The sequence below is a fragment of the Triturus cristatus genome, chromosome 3_1 (assembly GCF_964204655.1).
Source record: "Triturus cristatus chromosome 3_1, aTriCri1.1, whole genome shotgun sequence".
NCBI classification, from domain to species: Eukaryota; Metazoa; Chordata; class Amphibia; order Caudata; family Salamandridae; genus Triturus; species Triturus cristatus.
Window position 1 is genome coordinate 789,884,364 of NC_140583.1, and position 17,074 is coordinate 789,901,437.

Here is a 17,074-nt window from a genome sequence, read left to right on the forward strand (position 1 = left end):
TTGGGCCTATTAGGTTTTGGTGAGGAGGCATCAAATAAGACTTCTGATAATAGTTGTCATAGTGATTCCTCACAGAAAAGGTTAAAGCTTGTAAACCCGAATCACGCCTATTGAGTCAACTGTCTAGGTCCAGGTTTGTGCACTTGGCATTTGTCTAGCCCAAAAGACAAATTGCCATGTCTTGAAAGTCATCTAAAGCGTCCAAATCTGTGTGGTTGGCTCAATTAATATAACTGACTGAAGCAGAGAATGAAGGTCTAGCCTGGAAAAACTGGAGACACTGAATATCCTCAACATGCAATTCCTAGTATGTAATTTTGCTGGGCTTAACCAGCAAGTCATACACAGCCACGGGTGGAATTATAATTCCGCAGGCAGAATTGGTGGAACCTGGTGACTAAATTCCCCTAATCAACACATTACGGAATTATTCTGCAGTTTGAACCTAGCAATGTTCACAGGAACCGCGCAAGGCTCCATCAACACACACTTGCGAGCAAGATTTGCCAGCCCCTAATGTTATTTCTGGACATCACAGTTCAGATAGTTTTTTTAGTGCGAAAGTTTTTTTTGTATACATTTCATTCAAGAGGAAGGAAGTGCCACAGAGACTTCAACTTCTTCCTGTCCAGAAGGCTCCTTCCAGTGCATCTACTGGACACTTTTCATTTGGATTTCAAGGTGAAATGCTCACTCTGTCTAATTCCTGCTGCATATATACCATTGGATTTTAAAGACTTTATGTTGTTGACATCACAACAAGTAAGTTAAAAGCTTTTGGATAAGGGTGTTGTTAGATAGACTGTTGCATGCACTAGTATATAATTGTATCTTTTATTAGATTTTAAAATGTGATTGTGGTGGGTGGCCTGGAGTTGCAGTAGAGCCCTATTTTTTACATTCATTTCTTTGAGCTCTTATAAGGGAAAAGGGTCGCAAATTTAAGTACTTTTTCTCCATATTTGTGAAATTTGCACTATTCATTCATTTGTTTAACCATGTGGCCTAGTTTGCCCACAGGCCACCCAGCCACTACTAGGCATTGGGTATATGATTCAACTGTTTCTGTTGAATTTGTTGTTTTAAAATATCTATAATGTAGGGATTGCATTGTATTAAATATAATCCCCCCCCCACCCCCCCCAAAAAAATAATTTTATTTCACATCTTTTTTTCAGCAAAAAGTGTATTTTGGTGGGGTATTATTTTGATGCCTTGGAACGATGTGGTTGTAGAATTGTTTTTATAGCGGACTTAATTTTCATTTTGGCATCACTGACTGTATGTGTGTGTTGCTCTCACACATAGGCCATCATTTTGTCTTTGTTCCCCATACCATTTTGTGTAGTGTCCATAGGACTTTTAGCGTAGCAGTCACTGTGCTTCTGCTATAGGTCTATGTGTATTCCTTGTTGTCCATGCCGTTTTGTTTGTTGTTGTTTGAACATGTGGCCGGCAGCCATTTTGTGTAGGCAGCGTGTTAATTTTTTTTTCCATTTTTAAAAGCCATTTTGTAGGGAAATTGATAGAAGAGGGCTATGCCTTTTTGTTCATTTCTTTTTTTTTAACTCTTTCCCTGATATCAGCTTAATGTGTTTCAAGATAAGTGTACTATGTATGTAGGGTTCATATATTATTAAATACATTTTCCCATTTTCCCTGCACCCCCTTCCCTCCCAAAAGATCTCAGTAACTAGTGAGACACAAGCAATTACTTTTTTTTTTTTTTTAATATATATATATTTTTTTATTTTACCTAACTCCCCCTGAATGCCATAGGTCCGTCGGACAATAAGTCCACACCAGCATTAATTTCTTAAGGATTATTTCAGAATGGTCAATGAAGGAAGCATTATACTGGTTGGTAATGGGATCTCACTACTTTCCTGCCATGCTTCCTTGTCACAGAAACTGTTGTATACTTTATAAATAAGGAAACATTGGAGGTGGGGGTCCATGACCATTGCTACTCTATCTCTTTTTGACTGTTTGATGAAGAAACCCTTCTAAACCATGTTTGGCAAATAATAGTTTACTTGGGCCTGCAATCTTCTTCACGGTGCCATAAATCTGCTCTTAGTCTTACAGTACAGCAAAATATATAACTGAGGGGCGAGGGAAAGCTTACTAAAAAGAGAGCAGAAGAAAACTACAGACAGGAGAAAGTTAGCTGCAAAAACAGGAAATAAAAACAAGATAATGCAGGGATAACAGACAGATAGGGGAGTTGAATAATAAAAAGCAGATAGTATTAACAAAATACAACTGGCCAAATTATTTTACTAGTGTGCAGCATAACCATTTAACTGTTTCCACCCACTGCGGCAGTGGTGGTGGCAGCCTCTTCTTCTGATGCCCTCCTACCCTTGGGTGCCGGTGTAAGAAATAAAGAAGTTATTAAAAAACTGATTAGTGGTATTCTCTAAAAAGAAAAACATCTTAACAGGCACAGCAACATTGTACTTTCTAAATCAGGTAGCCTATTGCCTATTCCTAGTTTACTAAACCTAAAATTACATTTTAAACTGCTAATGTGTTACAACAAAGGATCTTTGCTTCTACGCCCCCCCTTGATGGGCCACGTCAGTCTCCATTTTCTATGCATACTACATCCATGAGATTGGGACTGTATGGGCTACATAAAGGCAGAGAAAAATGCCAACATCCTGATATACTATTATCTTAATAGTGACAGGACAGGTGGAATCTGCATCACTTCTTAAATCAACCCTAGTGAAATTGCAGCACCTGGCTATCTCACAGTGGATCAGAATGCAGACAGTATTATTCATTTGCCTTCCACTACACTCCAACAGTGCAACACACTTACCCAGATTTGTCAGTGGTTTGCTGTTTGTGTTGGCCTTGCCAATAAGGAATGTTTTTGAGCAGGGAGATGTCCCCTTTCGTCATAAAAAATCCTGGGTGCTGTTTAATGTATGTGGCACCCTTGCACCATGGCTCAAGGGTGCCTGCATTGTTGCGGGAGGCAGTATTCGGTGTTGCACCAGTGTAGTGCGAGAGCAGGAATGCAACAATCTTGATAAATGAATATGTTGCAATCCTGCCCTCTCCCTTTGATGTAGTGCATCAACTTGGCTTGCTGCCCTACGCTGATAATATTAAAAACTGTGTCCTGATGCACTCAAAGTGTATAGATGATAAACCCTGCGTATTACTACATCGTTTCCCCACTTTTCAGAAGAAAGACAGCGGACACAACTACAAGCACTCTCTGATGCAAAGGGCATTACATTTGTAATTAACAAATTCACATATATTATATTTATATATATTTACAGTGAAAAATAAATATGCACGCTTAACTGCTTAGAAATATATTTATTTTTACAATTCGAAATGAGTATATATATATATATATATATATATATATATATATATATATATATATATATATATATATAATCCGCAATCCTCTGCTGATGACGTCAGATATTACATCACTGTATTTAGACACTTATTTACCCATGTCTTCTTCCATTAATTTTTAGCTATACATATATTACAAATATTTTTTTTTCAGAAAAACACATATGTCATCAGTGATGTAATATCTGACGTCATCAGCAGAGGATTGCGGTCGCGTGAGTTATAGTTGCCTGCACTAACTATAACGGGGGAATTTCATTGGTTTTTCACGAGTGAAATGTCCTGCTAACTATAACATGTGTGAAACCTATGGTTTTTTCAGTGAATTTCAAAGGTTTTTTAAATGCAATTTTTTTTTGAGATTTTTGTTAAAAAATAATATCCAACCTATGTATAAAATATATGTACTATATCCTGCAATATGGAATGGTTAATTTTTTAAAAATTAATGTTTACATACAGTTGTACATCAGTTATTATCTTCTACAACCCTTGAAACTTTAATTATTTTTTTTATTGATTTTTTGCCGTGCGCGTACAGTAAGCTGACGCTACGCACGTCATAAGTACGGTGCGCTTACGTGATACGTACGTGTACACGCATGCGCGGAACCAACGTCGCGGTTACGCGGGTGCGTGTAATGCGCGAGTGCGTCCTACGTACGCGCTGCGTAAGCGCTCCGTAAGCGCATGTTTACATCACGTTTGCGCATGCGTACTTGTTTACGAGCGTGTACCGTAAGCTTACGGAGCGCGCACGGTAGGTCATGTGATCCACAAAGAACACTTTTCATTGGTTGAAACTACTTTCAGTTCCAGAAACTTCCCACACCACACCCATTCCCCTCATTACTGCTTGAGATCCCCTAGGAGAAGGAGCTGAATTGACATTGAGATACAATGGCAGAGCAGCAGTCCTCTTCTGAGAGTGAGCCTAGCAGCACCATCATCAGACAGAGAAGGAGGAAACAAAAGGATTCTTTTGTGTGGGAGTATTTTACTTTTCCAGAGGGGCAGAAAAAGGTCAATGCTCCATTGGTCACTTGCAAACTTTGTGACCGTGTTTTATCTAGAGGAAATCCAAGGAAGAAGTATTCCTTTGGAAATCACTCTATGATGAGACACATTAGGGATAAACATCCCAGGACCTTTGCTCGACATACTGAAGAAAACTCTTCAGTAAGTCACCGGAGCCCAACCTCAGAAGCTCAGCCGAGTACATTATCGGCAGCTCAGCTGAGCCCTTCCTCTGAGGTGGGAGCATCACCTTCTTCAGCTCCTCTGGACATTAACCCTCTATTTCGGAGGGTTTCAATGAGGTGTACAACGTGTTGTGGTCTTATTGTTTTTGGGGAGACCAGTGTTTCCCTTATTAACAATAAGATAGACCAGCACGTTTGTAGACGTTCATAATATTCCCATTCTTTCTTTCCTCTATCCCTGTATTAACACAACGGCTCTTTTAAAAGCCAACCTTACCTCATAATTATTATTATTTTTTTAATCTCTCCTTTTTGAAAAAAAATGTTTGCCGTGCGCGCACTGTACGCGTAGTCCGCGGACATTTTCTGTTTACGCCGTGCGCATACGCTACGCGTATTCCGCGATTTTTCGAAAAAAAATTACAATTAATTTTTGCCCTTGGGGGTCCTTCTGGGACCCCCTGACAAAGGCTAGGGGGTCAGGAACTGTCCACCCTGCCCCCTTTTCACGTTCTCCACCTTTGTTTTTCACCCCCTCAGACTGCGAGAGATAAAATGGCGGCCGACTCTTCCTGGTTTCGACCGATTCGAATGTTTACTAAGATCTAACAACCAATCAGAATCGCGTTCGCGCACGGCGGCGTGCGCGTATGGTAAGCTTACGGTACGCGCCTGTAGATATATATATTGATTTAAATGCTATTTTCTCCGGAAATACTGAACAGATTTACACGAGACCTTCAAAAGGCACATCCCTGACCTGAGGGCTACCTCTCTGCCAAATTTCAAGTAATTCTGTTCAGCCGTTCGGGCTGTAGCTCGGACTAAAGGTCCTATGGAAAAATGCATGGGGAAAACTGGTTTTGGGACCCCCCCTTTTTCTCAGCCCCCGCTTGACGAATCCCCCCCGAGACTTTCAGGGAAGGGAAGGAGCGGAGCGCCCCACCTATTTTGAGAATTTCGCGAGGATTCGTCAATCGGCGCCAAAGTTATTCCAAATAGAATGTTGCGGATTTCCCATAGAAACACGGTCCTAACTATAACTATCTACTGGCGACCGCCAGTAGATTATATATATATATATATTCACTGAAAAAAACCATAGGTTTCACACAAGTTATAGTTAGCGGACATTTTACTGATAAAAAACCATTGAAATTCCCCCGTTATAGTTACTGCAGGCAACTATAACTCACGCGACCGCAATCCTCTGCTGATGACATATGTGTCTTTATGAAAAAAAAAATATTTGTAATATATGTATAGCTAAAATTTTATGGAAGAAGACATGGGCAAATAAGTGTCTAAATACAGTATTAGCATCAGCAGAGGATTGCGGTCGTGTGAGTTATAGTTGCCTGCACTAACTATAACGGGGGAATTTCAATGGTTTTTTATCAGTAAAATGTCCGCTAACTATAACTTGTGTGAAACCTATGGTTTTTTCAGTGAATTTGCAAGGTTTTTTAAATGCTAAATCCTAACTATAACGTGTGTGAAACCTATGGTTTTTTCAGTGAATTTGTACGGTTTTTTAAATGCTAAGTTACTTTACGCCGTTCGTGGCGTGCGCGCCCACTTTACGCAGTTCGTTCCGTGCGCACACGGTGCGCTTCGCGCACTGTGCGCGCACAGTGAGCACGTGGTACGCTTCGCGCACCGCGCGCCCACTTTACGCAGTTAGTGCCGTGCACGCACGGTGGGCACGCGGTGCGCTATGCGCACCGCGTGCCCACGTTACGCTAAATGGGCCATGTACGCACGATGCGCTTCGCGCACCGTCCGCACACGGAGGCCGTATTAGGCACATCGTTGTTAATGGTTATCTACAGGTTGTCTTTACATATATTTTAGCCGTGCATCAAAGGTGCCCTTTGGGCACCTTTTGCACACGGGGTGAGGAAAACGTGGATATTTTTTTTTTAATTTTTTTTTACCATACGCGTACGGTAAGCGTAATCGGCGATTTTTCGAAAATTTTTTTTTTTTACATTTTTTGCCTTTTGGGTTCTTTGGGGACACCATAACAATGACTGGGTGGTTGGGAGCTGTCTATCAAGCCGCTTTTACTGTTTTCGGACTTTGTTTTTCCTCCACTCCCCTCAGAGTGCGAGAGAGAAAATGGCGGCCGACACTTCCTGGTTTCGACCGATTCGAATGTTTACTAAGATCTAACAGCCAATCAGAATCGCGCTCGCGTACGGTAAGCTTACCGTAAGCGCACGGTAAGCTGGCTCAGATATATATATTGATTTAAATGCTATTTTCTCAGGAACTACTGAACAGATTTACACCAGACCTACAAAAGGCACTTCCTTGACCTGAGGACTACCTCTCTGCCAAATTTCAAGTAACTCTGTTCAGCCGTTCGGGCTGTAGCTGTGTCTAAAGGTCCTATGGAAAAATGCATGGGAAAAACGCGTTTTGGGACCCCCCTTTTTTCTCAGCCCCCGCTTGACGAATCCGCCCGAGACTTTCAGGGTAGGAGCGGAGCGTAGCGCCCCACCTATTTTGAAAATTTCACGAGGATTCGTCGACCGGCGCCAAAGTTATTCCAAATAGAATGTTGCGGATTTCCTATGGAAACGTGGTCCTAACTATAACTATCTACTGGCGACCGCCAGTAGATTATATATATATATATATATATATACATACACACACATACACAGACCTTCCAAGTATCGCCCCCCCTCCCCCTTTCCACTCTCGCACTCATCCACTGCGCTGTGGGGTGCCCCAGGGTTCAGCATTAAGCCCTACTCTATTCAATGTTTGTGTGAGGCCGTTTGGCGCTGCTGGCCAAAACCCGGGACATCTCCCTGGGGTCATACGCAGATGACACCGAGCTGGTGTTTGCCTTCTCAAATAACCCCAGCCAGAATCCAGTGAAATTTAGACAGGATTTGACAGCAATCTTAGAGTGGATAGCTGCTAACTATCTACATCTGAACTCTTCCAAATTCGAGATCCTTCTGCTAGGCAGAGATCACCATCACTGGGGCAATGAATGTTGGCCTCCTGCTCTCTGAGCCGCCCCCCCACCCCTAAACCGGTGGTGAAAACCCTTGGCATAATGATGGACAGTGATCTCACTTTAGAGTCCCATGCCAAATCAGTGGCAGGAAAATGCTTTGGACTTCTGCGAGGCCTCAAACCTCTACTGGGTATCTTTGACTCCAAGACTCGTCAACTGATCATTCAATCATCTGTCCTTGCCAGACTAGATAGCAATATTCTTCTCTTGGAACAAATTCCTTGTAAAAAGGTTGCAGCGTGTTCAGAACGCAGCTGCTCGCACAATCTTTGCCCTCCCTGAACACGGTCATGTCTCTAGTCTCCTTTGTCAACTTCACTGGCTCCTCCCTTGAACAGAGTAGGTTTTAAAATGCTGTGCATTACGCACAGAATACTGGGGGGCATCAACCCCAGAATCTTGAGTGATCTATGCTCTCACTATGCTTCTACACGCTTGCTGCGTTCACCAGACTCGCTCCTGGCCAGAGTTCCTAGGATACAGAGGGCCAGAGCAGGCGAGCGTTCTTTCAGGTGGTTAGCTCCTGCCCTCTGGAACTCCCTCCCTATTCACATTTGCAGCGCCCCAGACCACCTCACCTTTAGAAGGCTGGTGAAAACATGGCTATTCTCCCGAATCAAATTTTTCTTATGTTCTGGTGTCTCTCTTGGTGCTCATCTTAGCGCTGGGACGCTCTGTTGCTGGGGCAGCCATGCGCTCTACAAATACTCTAATATAAACATACGGAGGAGGACAAAAGGAAAGGAAAACAAAAGTACAAAAAAGTCACAAAAAAGTAAAAAAACAGATCCTTAAAATACACACACACGGAAAGACGGAAAATGAGAAAAATAAGTAAATGACTGTTGGGATTAAAATTGTGGTGGTCAGATGGGGATGATTAGGTAGGATTAAAAGCAGGCCAGGAGGAAAAGCAGGCGCAGTGAGACAAAATGGCTGCGCCCATGCACACCTCGTCGTACCGCTTACACTAGTTTTGGTATCGCGGAATGCGCTATTATCATGAACAAAACCGCACCAATGGCGGGATGAGTATTTTTCCGCTCGCTGGCAGAATTCCGCAGAATCTCGCTGAGTTTTTTGGTAACTTCACAGACTTATGTGGAATTAAATTCTGTGAGTTCCACCCAGGCATAGTTGTACACAATGTCACCATAATTATGACATTACCTTAGAGATAAGGAAAATGCTACTTACCAGTATTCATCTGTTCTTGGCATGTAGAGCTGTAGAGTTGTATACTTTAGCATAGATCGCCATCTGGTGTTGGGACTCAGATGTTTGCACTTTGTTTTTGTCGAATTCTTTGTAGTCACAAGATAGGTGACTCCTCCTTATGGCGATAGTGGGCATGGGCATCGACTCAATCTTCAGATTGTTTATGGTCATAAAGGTGATGGAGTTATTAAGAGAATAGAAAAGGATGTTCATGTAATGTATCTAAGTAAGATAATACTGCAACAGATAGAAGGAGGAGCCAAGCGTCGGAGCAAGATGGGCGCTTGATCTCCGGGCTCCGTGGTCGCCACCCCCGGGACCTCTCATCCTGCATGTGATCCGGCCCTAAACTACCCACGTTCAGGAATAAGAAGGAAAGCGGTGCTGAATCCTGAAAATCCAGTGTCTGTGCCCCCCTTGACGGCGGAGTTCTCGGCGCCGCTTGTCGGGGCCTACGCACGGACTCCGAGCCGGGAGCTGGAGTGCTGAAGAGGCTGCGAGGGAGCGAGGCGGTGGCGGCGCGGACCGGAAGTCGCCGGTCGGAGCGACGGCGCTCCTCAGCGCACGCTCGGCGTTGAGTGGAGCACTGGTGGTTTCCCCTCCCCCCCCTCCCGCAGCATACACTGACCAGGATCTCCCCGAGTGCGGCGGGGGCGCGGCGCCGGAGAACGCAACTAAGTGTGTGGGGTGCCTGGGGCGGCAGCGCCTCGCGGAGAAGACATTCGCATCACGGTCAGCGCACCGACTGGGAGCTTTGGGCGATCCGTGGCCGGGGAAAGATAGCTGGGCCCGTCCCCATCTGCTACCGGTGGCTGAGTGATCGGGCCTGCCTGCGAGGCTCGCGCAGGGGGCCAGTATGCTGTGAAAGTGCCTGAGGTGTGAGGCAGGGCCGGAGACTCGGACCGGGGGTCGCCGGTCAAGGAGGAGCCATCTGCAGCATGAACTCTGGCAAGACCGGCGGAGGCGGGGGGCGCCGGTGAGTCCCCCCCCATTCGCCCCCCTGGGCCGCGACTACTCCAAGGCATAGAGCTGAGGTGCCGGTGAACGGTGGCGGACCACGGCGGTCATTGGGTGACGGCGACACGCGCCAGGGGCTCCTCTCGCCCCAGTGCACAAGAAGGTGAGGTGAAACCAGTCTGATACCAAGCGGTCGCAGCTGTCGGCGCGGCACACTACCGGCACTCCGAAGGCGATTTCTTCCGGCCGGGGGCACAACCCGAAAGGTACATCGGCAATAGTAATACCGCAGCTCCTGGGGAGTGCGTAGGTAAAGTGAAACCGCCCCGGCCATGGAAGAGCGGAATCCAGCACCAACAGGAAAATACAGAGACCTGCCGGAGAAATGGGGAGCAAGGCGGAGGCTGAGAAGTCCCAGCCTAGAGTTAATAAGGGGAACAGGCAGATTCAGACCAACAAGTTGGACCGATATACGCAGCCTTAAGACCCGCCAGCGGACCAGCGACAGGCACTGAAGGCCGGGAGAGATTCCATGAGCCCCTCTCCGGAGCTGACCCTGCAGGATGTAATGGCCGCCATAGGAGGGGTCAAATCATCCCTTGAGCACAAGCTGGAAACCATGGAACACAAGCTGGACATGGTCTCCATAGAAGTTAATCTAATACGGACGGATCTCACTAAGGTAAACGAGAAAGTCAAATCCTTGGATGTTACAACGGCCGGCCTGACAGAGGACGTGTCGCAACTCCAGAGAGAGGTCCAAGATCTCAAGGGTTTCTGCGAACTGGCTGAACGTAAGTTGGACGATTATGAAGGGAGGTCTAGACAGAACAAAGTCCGTATTCTGGGAGTGCCCGAAAAATCAGAGGGACCCGCACCGGACTTGATTCTTAACCACCTCAAGCCTAAGGGCCTCGGAAAATTCTTCAACATAGAGCGGGCGCACAGGGTCCCGGGTGGGCGACCCAAACCCAGAGCGCCTCCACGCCCACTGATTGCACGAGTCCTCAATTTTAGGGACAGAGACGCTATCCTACAGTCGGCCCGAACAAAGGCCCCCGCTGTGCTACAAGAATGCCACCCTCTCCTTCTTCCCGGACTTCACTCAGCTGGTGCAGAAACAACGTAAGACTTTCCTAGCAGTCAAGAAACAGCTCAGGGACAAAGGGATTAAATACGCTATGATGTTCCCGACGCGTCTGCGAATGGAGAACGAGGGGAGGGTGTGGTTTTTTGATACCCCAGAAATGGCAGCGGACTGGATAGACAGTCGACACGCTCATGGAGCTGGAGGGCGCCGCAAAAGCGAGGAAGAAGCAACGCAGGAACAGGCTTAAAGTCAGCGAGCGGATTTGTGGACACTGTACTCGCGGTCAGGTATGGGGGTCATGGACCCCAGAATGGAACAGATTCGGGGGAAATAGGGCATCGCAGCAACGGACTGCTGAGAGACATTCAGGGGACAGTTACTTTAGAAATGGAGGTCCCGGGGGCGGTGGGTGGGCTGCCTCCTCGGTACTACACTTAGTTATCGTTAGGGATAGGGTATAGGGCGACAGGCACTCTGCCAGTTTGTTATGGGTGGACCCAATCAGCAGGGGTGCAGGGTGGGGGGAAGTTGGGGGAGATGTGGGATTTGTATTACAGTGGAGATAGTTATAGTAGTGTGTTTTTCGACGACGTCAAATTGGTTAGCAGAGCGAGAGCGACTTCCGCGACGATATGATGAGCAATGAGCGGGGTTCGGGGGTCAAAAACCTCAGTTGGAACGTAAACGGGGGATGGTCAGCCAATTAGTCAGAAGGCACGCCCCAGATGTAGTCCTCCTACAGGAAACACATCTAGTCGGGAATAAATGCATGGCCCTACATAGGGGAGGGTACAGAATGGTGGCACACCCGGGATTCACTTCTGGGTCACGAGGGGTGGGCATACTAGTTAAGAACTCATGCCCTTTCACAATACAGTCCTCGTGGACTGATGTCCGTGGCAGATATGTCGGGGTTTCGGGCCGGTGGGAGGGGAAAGCGGCTACATTTATCTCCATATGTGTTCTGCCCGGTTTACAAGCGGACGCTTTCAAAGACCTGGGCTCCATCTTTTTAACATTTCCACTGGGTATACTGGTAATGGGGGGCGATTTCAACGCAGTGGTAGCCGGGGAGATGGATAGACACCCACCGCGAGAATTGCGATCCTCACAGAGGTGGCTGTCAAATTTTCTAGAAACAATGGGGCTGGTGGATGGGTGGCGGACCCTCAACCCCGACAGGGCACAATACACTCTTATATCAAGCGCTCACCACAGTCTGTCGCGCATGGACTACGTCCTAGTCCCAGCATCGCAGGCCCACACTATCCAAGAGATTCGTCACCTGGGACGGGGTATCTCCGATCACTCCCCTGTGTGGCTTCGAATGGCAATGGGTCGCAACACTGTAGGCAGGATAGCCCCAATAAACCCATGGTACCTTAAGGATCCGAACATCCATAAAAATACTATCAAGGCCACTGACTACTACTTTCAGGAAAATAGGGGCACGGTCGACTCTGCGCAGACCCTGTGGGAGGCGTACAAAACAGTCATTAGGGGGGAGGTTGTTTCTTTGATAGCCGGGAAAAAGATGGACAGACAGGCGGATTTGGTGAGAGTGGAGGAGGACGTGTTGAAGTCAGAGGAGGAGATAGCCCAAGGGGTGACCCCTGAAGGCCTCCACCTGTTGAAGTTGACAGGAAGAGTTCAATAGCATTGCTCAGGATAGAGCGCACGCGCAGTGTAGAGGGGTTCAGAGCAGAGTGTACGAAATGGGGGACAAGGCGGGGAAGTTGATAGCGTGGCTAGACAGGAGAGAGTGGGCGTCGCGTCTGGTACCCGAGATACAGGGGGACGACTTGACTCCTATTACCGAGCCGCAGGCCATCACAGACGCGTTTGCAAATTATTACCACTCGGTATATAGTACCTCCGGGAGATACTCAGAAGAAGAAAACAGCGCGATGATAGGGGACATAAGACTTTCCACACTCTCGGATGAAAATGGGGCGTACATGGAGTCCCCATTGACAGATGAGGAAGTGGCGCAGGCGATCAGAGTGAGGTCCGGGAAAGCCACGGGTCCCAACGGTATTCCCGTAGAGTTGTACAAGCTGAAAGCTAATAAAATCGCCCCCCACATCCGTGCTATGGTGGAGGAGAGTAGAGAGAAAGGAATGCTTCCATACGACTAGCGGGTGGCCAACATAGTCATACATAAAGAGGGCAAACCCAGAACAAATTGCGCATTGTATTGACCAAAATCGCTCCTAAATGCGGAGCCTAAAATCCTGGCAAAACTGTTGGCCACGCGACTGATTAAGGTAATCAATACACTTGTCCACCCAGATCAATCAGGCTTTATGCCACATCGTAACACAGCCCTCAACCTGCGCCGCCTCCATGGAGTACTGAGTAGAAAATCTACTATACTGGAACCGGCGGCTCTGGTTTCATTAGATGCTACCATGGCATTTGACATGGTTGAGTGGCCCTATTTGTTTGCGGTGCTGGGCAAATTTGGGTTTGGTCCGGAATTCCTGGGCTGGATCCATCTCCTATATTACGACCCGGTGGCCCAAGTAATAGTGAATAACCGGAAGTCCAAGGACTTCCAGCTGTGCAGGGGCATTCACCAGGGATGCCCCCTGTCGCCGCTTCTCTTTGCGCTGGCTCTCGAACCACTGGCAGCCTGGATTAGGCAAGACCGATCTATCCAAGGACTGAGGTGGACTAATGACTGGGAGGACAAGATCTCCCTGTACGCGGATGACATCCTACTCTACGTCGCTGCTCCTAGGGCGTCACTGATCTGCCTATTGGACGTACTAACTATTTTTGGTAGATATTCGTGTTTCACAGTAAATTGGTCCAAGTCAGTAATTTATGTGCTGACGGGCGACCCGCCTTCGATACCGCCGAGTTGCCCAATAGAGATTGCGTCGGAAGGCTTCCGATACCTCGGGATTTATGTGACCCTAGATCCGAAACTACGCTTTACTCGTAATCTGGACCCACCCCTGCAACGACGTAAAACAGATGTCGTACGCTGGAGGTCCCTTCCTCTCTCCATGCTGGGAAGGGCGATCCTCTAAGATGATGGCCCTCCCTCGTTTCTTGATTGCTCTCAAAACATGATGGATCTAGTCCCAATATCCTACTTTAAGGAAATTGAGAGTCTCCAGAGGAAACTCCTCTGGGACGGCAGACCCCGGATCGCATACTCAAAGCTGACCCTGAATTGGTACGATGGGGGTATCAGTCTCCCCGACCTTAAAAAATACACCTGGGCATCTCAGCTGGCGGCGATAAACCACGGGATACATTGCAGCCCAGATGATCCCGGATATGCTATGGATAGGTGGCTGCTCCCAGAGGGAGACTATACCAGGGCTCTATATGCCAAACCCGGCAGGTTCCCGTTGACTGGCCCTACCGCGCACGCAGTCCAGATATGGCATGCTGTCAATAAGCATCTGAGATGGGATGGTAAACTTACGCTGGCCACGCCGCTATGGAACTCTGAGAAGCTAGGGAGCCTCTGGAAATCCAAGGGATTTGATAAGTGGGATCTTATCGGGATCACACGAATCAAGGACATTTGGGGGAAGGGCACGGTTCTGCCGTTTGCATCCCTTAAAAAACAATATAGCTTGATGGACACTGAATACTACCGTTATCTCCAGATCCGCCATGCGTTGCTGGCGCAGGTCCCTAGGGACGCGACACTACCAGAGGCTTCCCCATTGGAGGCCAGAGTGCTGGACGGGCACGTCCCGGAGAAGACCATTTCCCTTATTTATAGGAAGTTAATTAACAATATGGAGGATCCACTGCAAATCCTTAAGGGCAAGTGGAACAGTGAAGGCCTAGAATTGGATGATGAGGACTGGCAAGAGGCAGTCTCCTCCCCGAGGGTAGTAGCAACCCAGGCCAGGCTCCGACTAGTGCAGCTTCAAAGTTTGCATAGGACATATGTAACGGGACCTGGACTGGTTCGCATGAGACGGGCAGAAAGCGGAGTGTGTAGACGGGGGTGTGGAGACTTAGGGACCTTTATCCACATTCTGTGGAGCTGTCAGCGGATAGAAGCGTATTGGAGAGAAATACATCGCACCATGCGGACAGTATTAGGGGTCGATATGCAGCCAGAGGCGCGGAGGTGCTTACTGAATGTCTGGGAGCCTACTGACCTCAACACATACACTAAGCAGTGGGCTACACTGGCGTTCATGATTGCAAAAAGGAACATTACACAGTTCAATCAATCAATCATAGCATTTGTATAGCGCGCTACTCACCCGGAAGGGTCTCAACGCGCTTGGGGGAAGGGATCCGCTACTGCTCAAACAGCCAGGTCTTGAGTTGTCTCCTGAAGGCGAGGTAGTCCTGGGTCAGCTGGAGGTGGATGGGGAGGGAGTTCCATGTCTTGGCCGCCAGGTAGGAGAAGGATCTGCCTCTGGCGGTGGCTCGGTACGGTTGCGAGGGCGAGGCTGGTAGACTGTAGCTGGCGGGTGGGTGTGTAGAAGGTCAGGCGGTCGTTGAGGTACTTGGGGCCCAGGTCGTGGAGATACTTGTGTGCGTGGGTGAGGAGCCTGAACGTGATCCTCTTGTCAACGGGGAGCCAGTGCAGGTCCCTCAGGTGGCCGGAGATGTGGCTGCGTCGGGGGATGTCCAGAATGAGTCGGGCGGAGGCGTTCTGGATGCGTTGGAGTCTTTTCTGTAGCTTGGCTGTGGTTCCGGCGTAGAGGGTGTTTCCGTAGTCCAGTCGGATGGTGACGAGGGCCTGGGTGACCGTCTTCCTGGTTTCGGTCGGGATCCATCGGAAGATCTTGCGAAGCATACGAAGGGTGTGAAAGCATGATGAGGATACGGCGTTGACTTGTCTGGTCATCGAGAGGGAGGAGTCCAGGATGAAGCCCAGGTTGCGTGCGAGGTCTGTTGGCTTGGGGGCGGTGCCCAGGGCTGGGGGCCACCAGGAGTCGTTCCAGGCGGAGGGTGATGGTCCCAGGATGAGGACTTCCGTCTTGTCTGAGTTCAGTTTCAGGCGGCTGTTCTTCATCCACTCGGCGAAGTCTTTCATCCCTTCGTGTAGACTGGTTCTGGCGGTGTCGGGGTCTCTGGAGAGGGAGAGGATCAGCTGGGTATCGTCGGCGTAGGAGATGATGTTGAGGTTGTGTTGGCGTGCGATGGCGGCTAGAGGTCTTATGTAGACGTTGAAGAGGGTGGGGCTGAGTGATGATCCTAGCGGGACTCCACAGATGACTTCGGTGGCCTCGGATCGAAACGGGGGGAGGCGGACTCTGTGTTCTTTCGGCGAGGAATGAGATGATCCACTTCAGTGCCTTCTCTTGGATGCCGGTGTTGTCGAGGCGTTGGACTAGGGTGCGGTGGCAGACAGTGTCGAACGCTGCGGAGAGGTCCAGGAGGATGAGTGCCGCTGTTTCCCCGTTGTCGAGCAGGGCTCGGATGTCGTCGGTGGCTGCGATGAGGGCGGTCTCGGTGCTGTGGTTGGCTCTGAAACAGGACTGCGAGGGGTCGAGGGATCCGTTTGTCTCAAAGAAGGCGGCAAGCTGTTTGTTGACGATCTTCTTGATGACTTTGGCGGGAAAAGGGAGGAGCGAGATGGGTCGGAAGTTTTTGAGGTCGGTGGGGCCAGCTGTTGGTTTCTTCAGTAGGGCGCTGAGCTCGGCATGCTTCCAGCTCTCCGGGAAGGTGGCGGTGTTGAAGGAGGTGTTGATGATGTCCCGGAGTTGGGGTGCGATGGGGGAGTCGGCCTTGTTGAATACATGGTGGGGGCAGGGGTCGGTTGGAGAGCCGGAGTGGATGGTGTTAATCGTGCGGGCTGTGTCTTCGGTGGTCACCGTGGTCCAGGTGCGGAGGGTGGCGGTGGGGTTCGTTGGTTCGGTGGTTGGGTGCGTGGATGGTGCGCCGAAACTGTTGTGGATGTCGGCAATCTTGCGGTGGAAGAACGAGGCGAGGGAGTCGCAGAGATCTTGTGAAGGGGTGATGTAGTTGTTGCCGGTGCTGGGGTTGGAGAACTCCTTGACGATGCTGAAGAGTTCCTTGCTGTCGTGGGCATTGTTCTCCAGTCGCTCCTTCAGTGATTTCTTCTTGGTGGTGCGGATGAGCTGGTGGTGCTTGCGGGTGGCGTGTTAGAGGGCTGTCATGTTGTCAGTGGTCCGGTCGTGGAGCCAGGCTTTCTCGAGGGTGCGGCAGGTCTTCTTGGAGTCCTTG

At 48.6% G+C, this 17,074-nt stretch overlaps 1 protein-coding gene across 8 annotated transcripts in view; it reads right to left on the reverse strand.

Moving 5' to 3' along the window:
- Positions 1-17,074, reverse strand: part of RBM44 (RNA binding motif protein 44) — a 2,201,010-nt gene that overhangs the window by 1,106,792 nt on the left and 1,077,144 nt on the right. The gene's annotated exons all lie outside the window — the stretch shown is intronic.